The sequence below is a fragment of the Mesocricetus auratus genome, unplaced genomic scaffold (assembly GCF_017639785.1).
Source record: "Mesocricetus auratus isolate SY011 unplaced genomic scaffold, BCM_Maur_2.0 Super-Scaffold_100020, whole genome shotgun sequence".
Classification (NCBI taxonomy): domain Eukaryota; kingdom Metazoa; phylum Chordata; class Mammalia; order Rodentia; family Cricetidae; genus Mesocricetus; species Mesocricetus auratus.
In genome coordinates, this window is record NW_024429201.1 from 492,956 (window position 1) to 502,911 (window position 9,956).

The following is a 9,956-nucleotide window of genomic DNA, read 5'->3' on the forward strand; positions in this document are numbered from 1 at the left end:
TGATTTGCAAATGTGATAGAAGCCCCCCTAAATGAAAGACAGGTGAAATTAACTTCAATATACTTCAGATGGTATCATTACAACATGTGATTAATGTTAAATGTGAATGGCATTGTCTGTCTCAAAATGAGTTGAAGTCTAATGTGTAGTTTACCCTTAAAGCATATTCCATTTGGGGCCAGGCACATTTAGAATGCTCAAGAGTTACATGTACTTACTGACTGCTGTAGTGGACACCACAATTCTAGTAATTATGTGCAAATGGTTGTTTTTGTCAGGGCTAATGGTGCTAATGCCAAGTGAAAGGTGAATGTAAATAATGAAAAAGAGGGAAAAGTAGGTGCTCTTACCATTGGATTGAACCATCTCTAGAATTGTAAGTTTAGGCCTGTGATTTAAGGAGGGCTTAATGCTTTCCCAATTTTCATCTACAGATCCTTTTTTTATTAACCACGAGAACATGCCTTCACATAACTCTACAAGAAAATTCGGTTTTATTGAGTGCAACTATCGATTGTGCTCTTAATGTTACACAGGATTTCAGTTTAAAAATTGAGTGGAGACAATGCTCTTGGCATTTTAAAATGTGTGTGAATATGGGTCGTGGTCACTTCTCAATCACTTGTTTTTGTTTCTTTGGCGATTTTTGAGACTAAAGCCTCCTGCAGTTCAGGCTGGCTTCAATGTAGTTGAGGTCGACTTTGAACACTGGATGCACCTGCCTCCACCTCCCAAGTGCCGAGATTACAAGCATGTGCACCATGCCTGGCTCTCTGGTTACCTCTTACTTGACCTTCTTCAGTATGTGGAGAAGACCCCAAACTGTTCACAATCTGAAAGTGAGATGTTCTTACCCAAGCAGTTGCCCCATGCCTGTGCCCAGCTTTTCATTAATGCCCCTTTGTTTCCGTTTAATGTGTTTTTTCTTGGTGGGTACTAACATTGAACACAGGGCCTTGTGGATGCTAAGCTTGTCCTTCACTACCGAGCACACTGCCAGCTCCTCCCGTTAAAGCTCTCTTGGTGGATAATCACCTTTTCTAACACAGCCATTACTAGTGAGTATATGGTTAGTCTGCATCAGGGAACATTTATAAGCTCCTTGTACCATGGAATTAACTCAGAGACATCCTTGGCCATCCCTCTATTTGCTGTTGTGTAATTTTAGCCTTATGCTTAGGAAATATTAGAGATGGACTTGGGGGTAACATGAATGAATTTTATTTGTAATATTGCAAACCAGCATTTATCGAGGATTTTTAATCGTGAGTCTGCTACTGTTCTAAGAGTCTTGCCTTTATCACTTTATGTAGTCCTCATATCCTGTGGGGTAGACATTTTAATATGCTCATTTTACAGAAAGTATGCCAGGATATTACTGAGACTCAGATCCATCTGGGGACTGTTGTAATGCTCCAGGTACTGGAGACTGCACGACAGTAAGAGGCCACAGGAAAAAATAAGAGTACCATGTGGGCCTCACCGAAGATCACTAGAAAAGCTCCTCTTCCTCATTTATACATTGCTTATTGATTTGTGGCAAAAAAAAAATATAGAAAGACTCCATTCCAAGAGGATGGAAAGTGTGGTGTGCACTATCAGAAGGGGACCTGCCACAAACTAGGGCCAAGGTACCTTCCCTTTACCTGTGCTTAGGTGTTCTCCAGGAAGCCTTCATGAAGCTGCTAGACTCTCCCTGGAGACGGTTGTGCTCGAGAGGGTGTTATCATGGAACCTTGCATGCCAGATTGCTAGCATTCTTGGTTGTTAAAAAAAACTTTCATATATGGGCTAGCTTGTTGGAGCCCATTCCTTAGGGCGAGATACCATCCTTAGTGGCACTAGGACCACAATATAATCCTGGTACATGAGCTAGCTTGTTGGAGCCCATTCCCTATAGTAGGATGCCGTGCTCAGCCTTAATGCATAGGAGAGGTGTCAGGCCCTGCCCCAGCCTATTGTACCAGACTATGTTGACTCCTCATGGCAGCCGTTACCTGTGAATAGGAGTAAACTGACCTTAGGCTAGGGGAGAGGTGGGGGATGGGGTGGGAGGAAGTGAAGTGTGATGGGAGGAGGCATAGGAAGGAGAACTGTGGTTGGAATGTAAAATGAAGTCAAAAAATAAGAAAAAAAACCCTACTTCTTTACTGAACTATGCCTTTGAAGTCAGGTGGTGCTTTATCTGTACTTCGAGGCCACTGGTTCTCAATCTGTGGATCACGACCCCCCAGGTTCGCATGACCCTTTCACAGGGCTCACATATCAGATATCCTGCATATCAGATATTTACATTCTGATTCATAACAGTAGCAAAACTACAGTTATGAAGTAGTGACAAAATCATTTTATGTTTGGGGGCCACCACAACATGAGGAACTGTATTCTTGTAGTTGTTGTTGGTTTTTCGAGGAGACAGGGTTTCTCTGTGTAGCCGTGGCTGTCCTGAAACTCACTCTATAGACCAGGCTGGTCTCAGACTCAAGAGATCTTTCTACCTCTGCTTCCAGAGTGCCGAGATTAAAGCCTTAAACTGCCACCTTCCAGCATAAGGAACTGCATTAAAGGCTTGAAGCATTAGGAAAGTTGAGAACCACTGTTCTAAGTTCCAGCCTAGTACTTGGTCTACATAATCTTCAAGCTGTAATAGTATTGAATATAATAGATTTGCCTTTCTTTATATCACCATTATAACAGTAATGAAGACTGGTTTTTAAAACTGACTTCAGGTTCATCAGTCGACTTCATGGGATAGAAAGTGTACCTTTCAGGACCAGCTAATGAGAAACATTTTATAAATATGAAGGAGGGCCGAGCGTTGGTGGCGCACGCCTTTAATCCCAGCACTCGGGAGGCAGAGGCAGGCCGATCTCTGTGAGTTCGAGGCCAGGCTGGACCGACAGCCTCCAAAACAGAGAAACCCTGTTTCATAAAACCAAAAAAAAAAAAAAATATGAAGGAGGAACTATTTGCAAGGTACGTATTCAACATGTGTGTAGGAAATATGAAGAACCATCAAAACCCACTATAAAAACAAGACAATTCAGTTAGGGAATGGACATACTGCATTTATAAAACAAGGAAAAACATACATGAATAGACAGTTCACTGAAGAGAATATGCAAAGAATACTTAAGTTCATGAAAAATGTTCAACATAATTAGCCACTAGTTACTGAAAGTTAAAACTAAGGACATTTCATTACCCACTTACCAAAAGGTCAAAACCAAAAACCAGAAACAACCCGTCCAGTAGTTTACACCCATATTTCAGAGGAAGTTTGGGAAAATCAGGGTGTGTGTCACGTCTGCTGCGCGGCCTGTGTCCGAGAACGTGCAGAGGGTGTCGGGGATTGACAACACAGAGACTCGTTCAATGATATAAAGAAAACTTTAAACAGGCTCCAAAAAGGTTCAAGAAAACCTCCTAAGAAAAGCTCCCACCAGAGAAGCTTCTGCTCTCTCCTCTCCCCTGGCTGGTTCTGCTCTGACCCAGAGGTGGATGTGTGTGGGTTTTTAAGGTGCGATTAGTCTTTGGACAAGGTCGAGGTCAGGGCGGTTTCCGTGGGAAGGCCTTTCCCAGGAACTTATTGTATCGTTTTTTAGTAAACATGTTTTTACTAAACATTGTCTTACAGCTGCCTACTCCCAGGCAGAAGGGGAAGTGGGTCTCTGCTCAAGGTCTGGTGTTCCCACAATTCACCCCTTTTTATTTTCAAATGAGGCACTCCTGGCTTAGGTCAAGTAGGGTCACCCTCCCTTTCCCGTCTCTGGGGGACCTTGAACCCCTGTTTTAGGTGGGAGGGGTCTTCCCCACAGGTTGCCCGTCATCGGAGATACCCCAACCTTAAATCATCTGTAACCAAACTTCATGGCTATCGGGATTGCCATGGGCTAAGCTAAGCAATACTTGGTTACGGATCTCTTGTCTCTGGAACAAGGCACGTTTGAGCTCGGCATAAAGCCAGAATGCCTACTGCCACTGCCACCATTTCCAGGACCCCCATCGACATAGCGCCTCTCCATCACCATACCCATCACCAGATCTGGGCCATAACATTCTACCAGCCTTCGTCTGTTACAAGGGTAACCTGCACGTGATTTACATTCTGTTACAAGGGTAACCCGCATGTGATTTACATTTACAATTTGATAAAGTTTCCAATCGTTTCAAGATCTGCTCAGGAAAGCATTTAGAAAGTGCACTTGCACAGATACATTAGGTACAATCATTGATGTTACACATGTAGCATTAAGAAAATATGAACAATAGGCTTGTTGCACTATCCACAGAGCACCAATTTGTTCCTGTGGTGATGTAGTTTGTTGATTTAACGTCAGCTGATTATGTGACTTGAGTTAAAGTCTCCTTTTTGTCGCATTAGGACAAGTTGCATTTCTCCAGAAAAATACATTGGCCTAGGCACGATTCCAGAAACAGGAACCACGAAGTCTGATATTTCAAGTGACCATGTCCTGTTCAATTACTGAAAAGAGGCTTTTGTCACTCATCATAGTCCATACCAATGTCCAAATATTTTAAATGGGTCCTTTTTTTTTCTCTGTTGGCTTCACGATGAAAACTCATCGGTCCGGAAGGTTGATGCAGCAGGTCTGTTGAGAAACTGGAAATCTCGAACCGACTGTTTTCTTCTTTCTTGGGCTGTAGATTCGATGACATCAAGGGTCAGGAACATTGATTTAGGAGATCTCACTCAAACTGGCTTAGGTAGGCTCCCATGGTCTCAGGTCCAGTTTTTCTCTGCTCCTGAACTCAAGGAGGCTTGAGTCTCCGTCTCTTGTAACTCTAAAAAAGCCTCTTTTGTGTCCTGAACTACCTGGCGGTGATGAACCTTATCTGTCAAAAGTGCTCCCCTCACTAATCTCCATAAGGAGAATGTTGTAGGGGGCAAGGACTCAGATCCCTCTTTTCGTAAAAGTCTATGAAGATCACGGCGAACCTCCTCCCAATCTGGAATATTTAAGCTTCCCCCAGTAATGAACCATGGACTGGCTCGTTCGATGGATTTTAGAAAGCCTTCTAGGGTTTTAGACTTGACTGCAGTCCCATGTTCTTTAAGTAACTTTTTTAGTTGATACTGCAATGATTCTAGCTTCCCGGAACTATTCCCCATAGTTTCTTAACCCCGTCCACTTACCTCGCTTTCACGATCTCAGTGGGACCTCCAATTGTCACGTCTGCTGCGCGGCCTGTGTCCGAGAACGTGCAGAGGGTGTCGGGGATTGACAACACAGAGACTCGTTCAATGATATAAAGAAAACTTTAAACAGGCTCCAAAAAGGTTCAAGAAAACCTCCTAAGAAAAGCTCCCACCAGAGAAGCTTCTGCTCTCTCCTCTCCCCTGGCTGGTTCTGCTCTGACCCAGAGGTGGATGTGTGTGGGTTTTTAAGGTGCGATTAGTCTTTGGACAAGGTCGAGGTCAGGGCGGTTTCCGTGGGAAGGCCTTTCCCAGGAACTTATTGTATCGTTTTTAGTAAACATGTTTTTACTAAACATTGTCTTACAGCTGCCTACTCCCAGGCAGAAGGGGAAGTGGGTCTCTGCTCAAGGTCTGGTGTTCCCACAGGTGTGTGTGGCAGGGACAGAATTTGAGAGGGTGATTTTGAGGCTATGAGTTTTAAAGCAACATAAGGAGACCCCAGGAAGTTGGAGATGCCATAAATGTAGAATGCCTAAGAAAATCGGCATAGACAGCTACTCCCCGGGCCCCACAAAAAGAATAATAATGCAGGGCTGAGAGGTGGCTAAGTGGTTAAGGATGCTTGCTAGGCTTGCATGAGAATGGAAGGATTAGAATTCAGATCCTGACACCCATGCCATGTAGCAAGGCAAGTCCCAAGCATGCCTATAACTTCAGCACTGATGGGTATGGAGACAGGAGGGCTGCTGGGGTTTGCTAGGTACTGGCTTGAACAAAATGTGAACTCTAAATTCAGTGAGAGACTCTGCCTTAAAGAACTAAGGTGGAGAATGTCGGGATACTCAGTGCCTTTCTCTGGTCTCTGCATACACACACACACACACACACACACACACACACACACCACTTTGCACACATATTATCTACCATATACAGACAAAAGACCACATGGGCTGCAAGTAGAAAGGCAATGAGGGCAAGACTACTCAAGCACTTTAGAGCTCAGCTGGTGCCACCATGTGAACCATAGTTCCAGACATGGAACTATGCGACTTAATATTTACCATTCAGAATTTTGTCTTTGCCATGGTCCCATTTTCAATTCTCCAGCTCTATTCTTTTTTGAATGGAAATGTTTAGTTTGTGTTGTTTTATGCTGAATTTAGTGTGCTCTTTATGCAAGGAGATTCAGCTAAATCATTTTGAGTCTCAGAGGAAACGTTGAATTTGATTTTTGAACAATGTTGGAACTGATGAGACTTTGGGGACTCTTGAGAATGAATTTAAAGCATTTTGCATTGATATGGAAATAAGCTTCTTAGGTGGGAACAGAAATGCAATCTGATGATTTTAACATGCAATATTACACACACACACACACACACACACACACACATACACATACCATAGTGAAGTTTTGGTACCCAGCTGGAGGGAACTATTTTGGCAGATAGTGGGGTTTTTTTGTTTGTTTGTTTTTGGTCTTTTAAGACAGGGTACCTCTGTGTAACAGTCCTGGCTGTCCTGCAACTCATTTTGTAGACCAGGCTGGCCTCAAACTCACTGAGATCTGCTTGCCTCAGCCTCCTGAGTGCTGTAATTAAAGGTGTGAGCCACAACTGCAGGGCTGAGATAGTGGAATTCTTAGGAGGCTTAGCCAGAGGAATTAGGTCATTTAGGGGTAGGCCTCTGGGGGCTCTCAACTTGCCCTTCCTCCTCTTGTACTCCCTCTTTGCTTCCTGGTTACCATAAACCGACCAGCATTTCTCTGCCACATTTCCGACTGAAGCCAGCCAGCCATGAATGCTGATAATTCAGAAACCGAGCCACAATCTTTCCTCATTTAAACTGTTTCTCAGGTAATTTGTCACTGTGATAGAAAGTTTTACTTCACAATAAACCTTGCTTTATCTTACTCAGTCATTCCTAGCTGATTCAATCCGTAACCACCACAGTGACCTAAATGCCATTACCAATGAATGGAGGCATCATTAAGGAAAAGAAGAATTAGCTGATGTGTCTGTCCTCATGGGTCTCATCTGTGTAAATTATCTTTCTCTGAGGGTCTCTTGGGCCCTCTGTGAAATAACACTTCAGCCAGTTAGCACTGGAGACTTCTGGATCAAGGAAGAGTCTCTGCTGGCCAAGAATGTGACCTGAGGTCTCCCCAGTATCTACTGATACTTGTTTAATATTAATTGATTGCATTGTAAACTCCATGAGATTAAAATTTTGTTTATTCATGTGTTCATTCACCCAGCAAATATGGCTGCTTTTCAATAGACACAGTCCCAGGAGCTAATCATATGTTAATTATATCTAAGAATGTGAGATTGATGGTTGTGAGACCTATGAAGCTGAAGCTGGGAGACCTATTTGGTGTTGGTTATGGAAATTCATATAGAACAATATGATGGTTACTAAGATAGCAGTTTATTGTGAGAGTCAAATTGGGTGGATTCTCAATGAGGAACTGCCAGATTGTGGGTTATGTATTAGTGAGAAGTCATGGATGAGGATAACTTACAGGATTCTGGATTGGTGGCCCTGCCACAAGCAGAATACCAGATGGGCACAGTTCAGGAACACAGGAACTTTTATTCCATTTTGACATTTCATTTCACATCTGAAGCGCCCAAGCAGAATTGCTTAATGGGCAGTTAAGTTTAAGTGTTAGAGTCCAGAAGACTGTTGGTTGTGTGGGTGAAGGAATTGATGGCTAGACTCACAAGAACAAATGAGATTGCATGATGTCTTAGGGTTTACTATTGCTGTGAAGAGACACCATGACCATGGCAAGTCTTATAAAGAAAACATTTAATTGAGAGTGGCTTGTAAAGAGAAGCCTTTTCCTTGCCAGCAGCTTTGGTCTCCTGGGCTCTGCCACGTTGTAGTCCCCAAATAACACACAAGACGCTATATTAATTATGAAGCTGTTGGCCTTGCTTGTTTCTTACTGGCTAGCTCTGACTTAAGTATTTACCCCATAATTGTTAATCTAAGTATTTCTCTTAGCAGAGAAGTTTCCGGGCTTCCTATCCCTATGGCGTTTACATCTTCACTCTCTATGTTTCTCCTACCCAGAGTCCTCTTGGGCTCCTAGTCCCACCTATCTTGCTTCCCTATTGGCCAACATTGCTTTATTGACATATACACAGGACTTCCCCAACATCTCCTCTTTTCTGTCTAAACAAAAAGAAAGGTCTTAACTTTAACATAGTCAAATTATGTATAACAGAACAGTTATCAAGTAAAAACACAGTTACAATATTTGTCTATCAACATTTAGCAAGATTTAAAGAAAATATTATCCATCCCATCCTTGTGAGTCCAAAGTTCTATATGTAGCTTATCTTTTATGATAACTAAGGAAAGGTATAATTATAATTATCTGTCTTCAACTCTATCAAAGTTGGATATCACAGAAGGATAATATATAAACACTAGGATTGACAGAGACATCTTGCTGCCTGGACAGTCACCCGAAGTTCCTCTGTAACATTGGGGCATCCATCCTTAGCCCATAAGCCACAATGTGTCCAGAAGATTTCTCAGCAAAGCAGGAAATTTCAAACAATTTATCTGCATTATCAGTCTGTCAGTCCTTTTTCTGTGTCCTGCAGAAAGTCTTGTAGACTCTTCCATGAAGCAGGAACCCTGTAGGACTGTTGGAGTTCAGCAGTCACTTTCCTGTGGGTCCTGCATGTCCAGTTTATACAGCAACAGTCAAGCAGTCTAGGCAAGAGCAGTTTCTTGCCCAAATGGCTAATCTTGCCATGTTGAAAGCAAACTTCATAACGAGTTTCTTCGATGCCCATCTTCCTCTCAGATGTAATTGGTGCTTCCAGGAGCAGACATTTCTCATTGTCAAGAAAAATCCTAAACCATTTTAAATGCCATTTTCTGAAGGTCTTTGAAAGGTTTGAAGACTGTCTATCTATCTCAAATATATTTCTGTATATCTAGAAAATCTAACTAACCTAATTATAAGTTCTGACTATTATAAGTAACTATCTATAGTCTGTATTCAATTATGAATTACATTTTAAAAGATTAGTATAAGCACAATACTTAATCAAGAGGAGAAATATACACATCACAAAATTGACCTTGAATTTATCAATAAATGAAAAACCATACCAATACAAAGTACTCATTTCCATACCATAATCCCCTTTTTCCTTTAAAAAGAGGTCGGTTGTAATAATTAGCCAATTATAAGCAACCCCATTCAAATGAAAACAAAGATTTATAAACAATATGGGAATTTGGATGTCACTCATTCCAAACTGCTTCGTGCTGGAAGGGGGCGCTGTTCATACCATGGGGATAATGACAAAACTCAGAAACCTGTATAAGTCCTTATTTTCATGGTCTGTAAGGCTGCATCATCTTAGCTGTTTTAGATGTTGAACCACTTGGGCCGTTGCTTCCGGGGGTCGTGGTTCATCAAACCACAGACGCCTGGAAGGAATCCATAGCTTTCCATTTTCTGTAGAAACATAAACAAAATCTCTTTTCCCAAGTAACATATCCTTATACTTAAATTTTGAAGTGAAGGCATTTTCAAAAGATATAAGTTGAATTAATTCAGCGGCATTTATAATCAAGTGTACTTTAGTAGTTGTTCCTTCCTTAGCAATCAAAAAACTGAAAAACACAATAGTGTACAGTATCCAGACTCTCTGTGTATTTTCCATCTTTACATGGCTTATTTATTTATCTATTATTACTTTATTTCTTTTACTTTTATTTATTTTTCTGTGAGACAGAGTTTCTCTTTGGAAATCCGCCT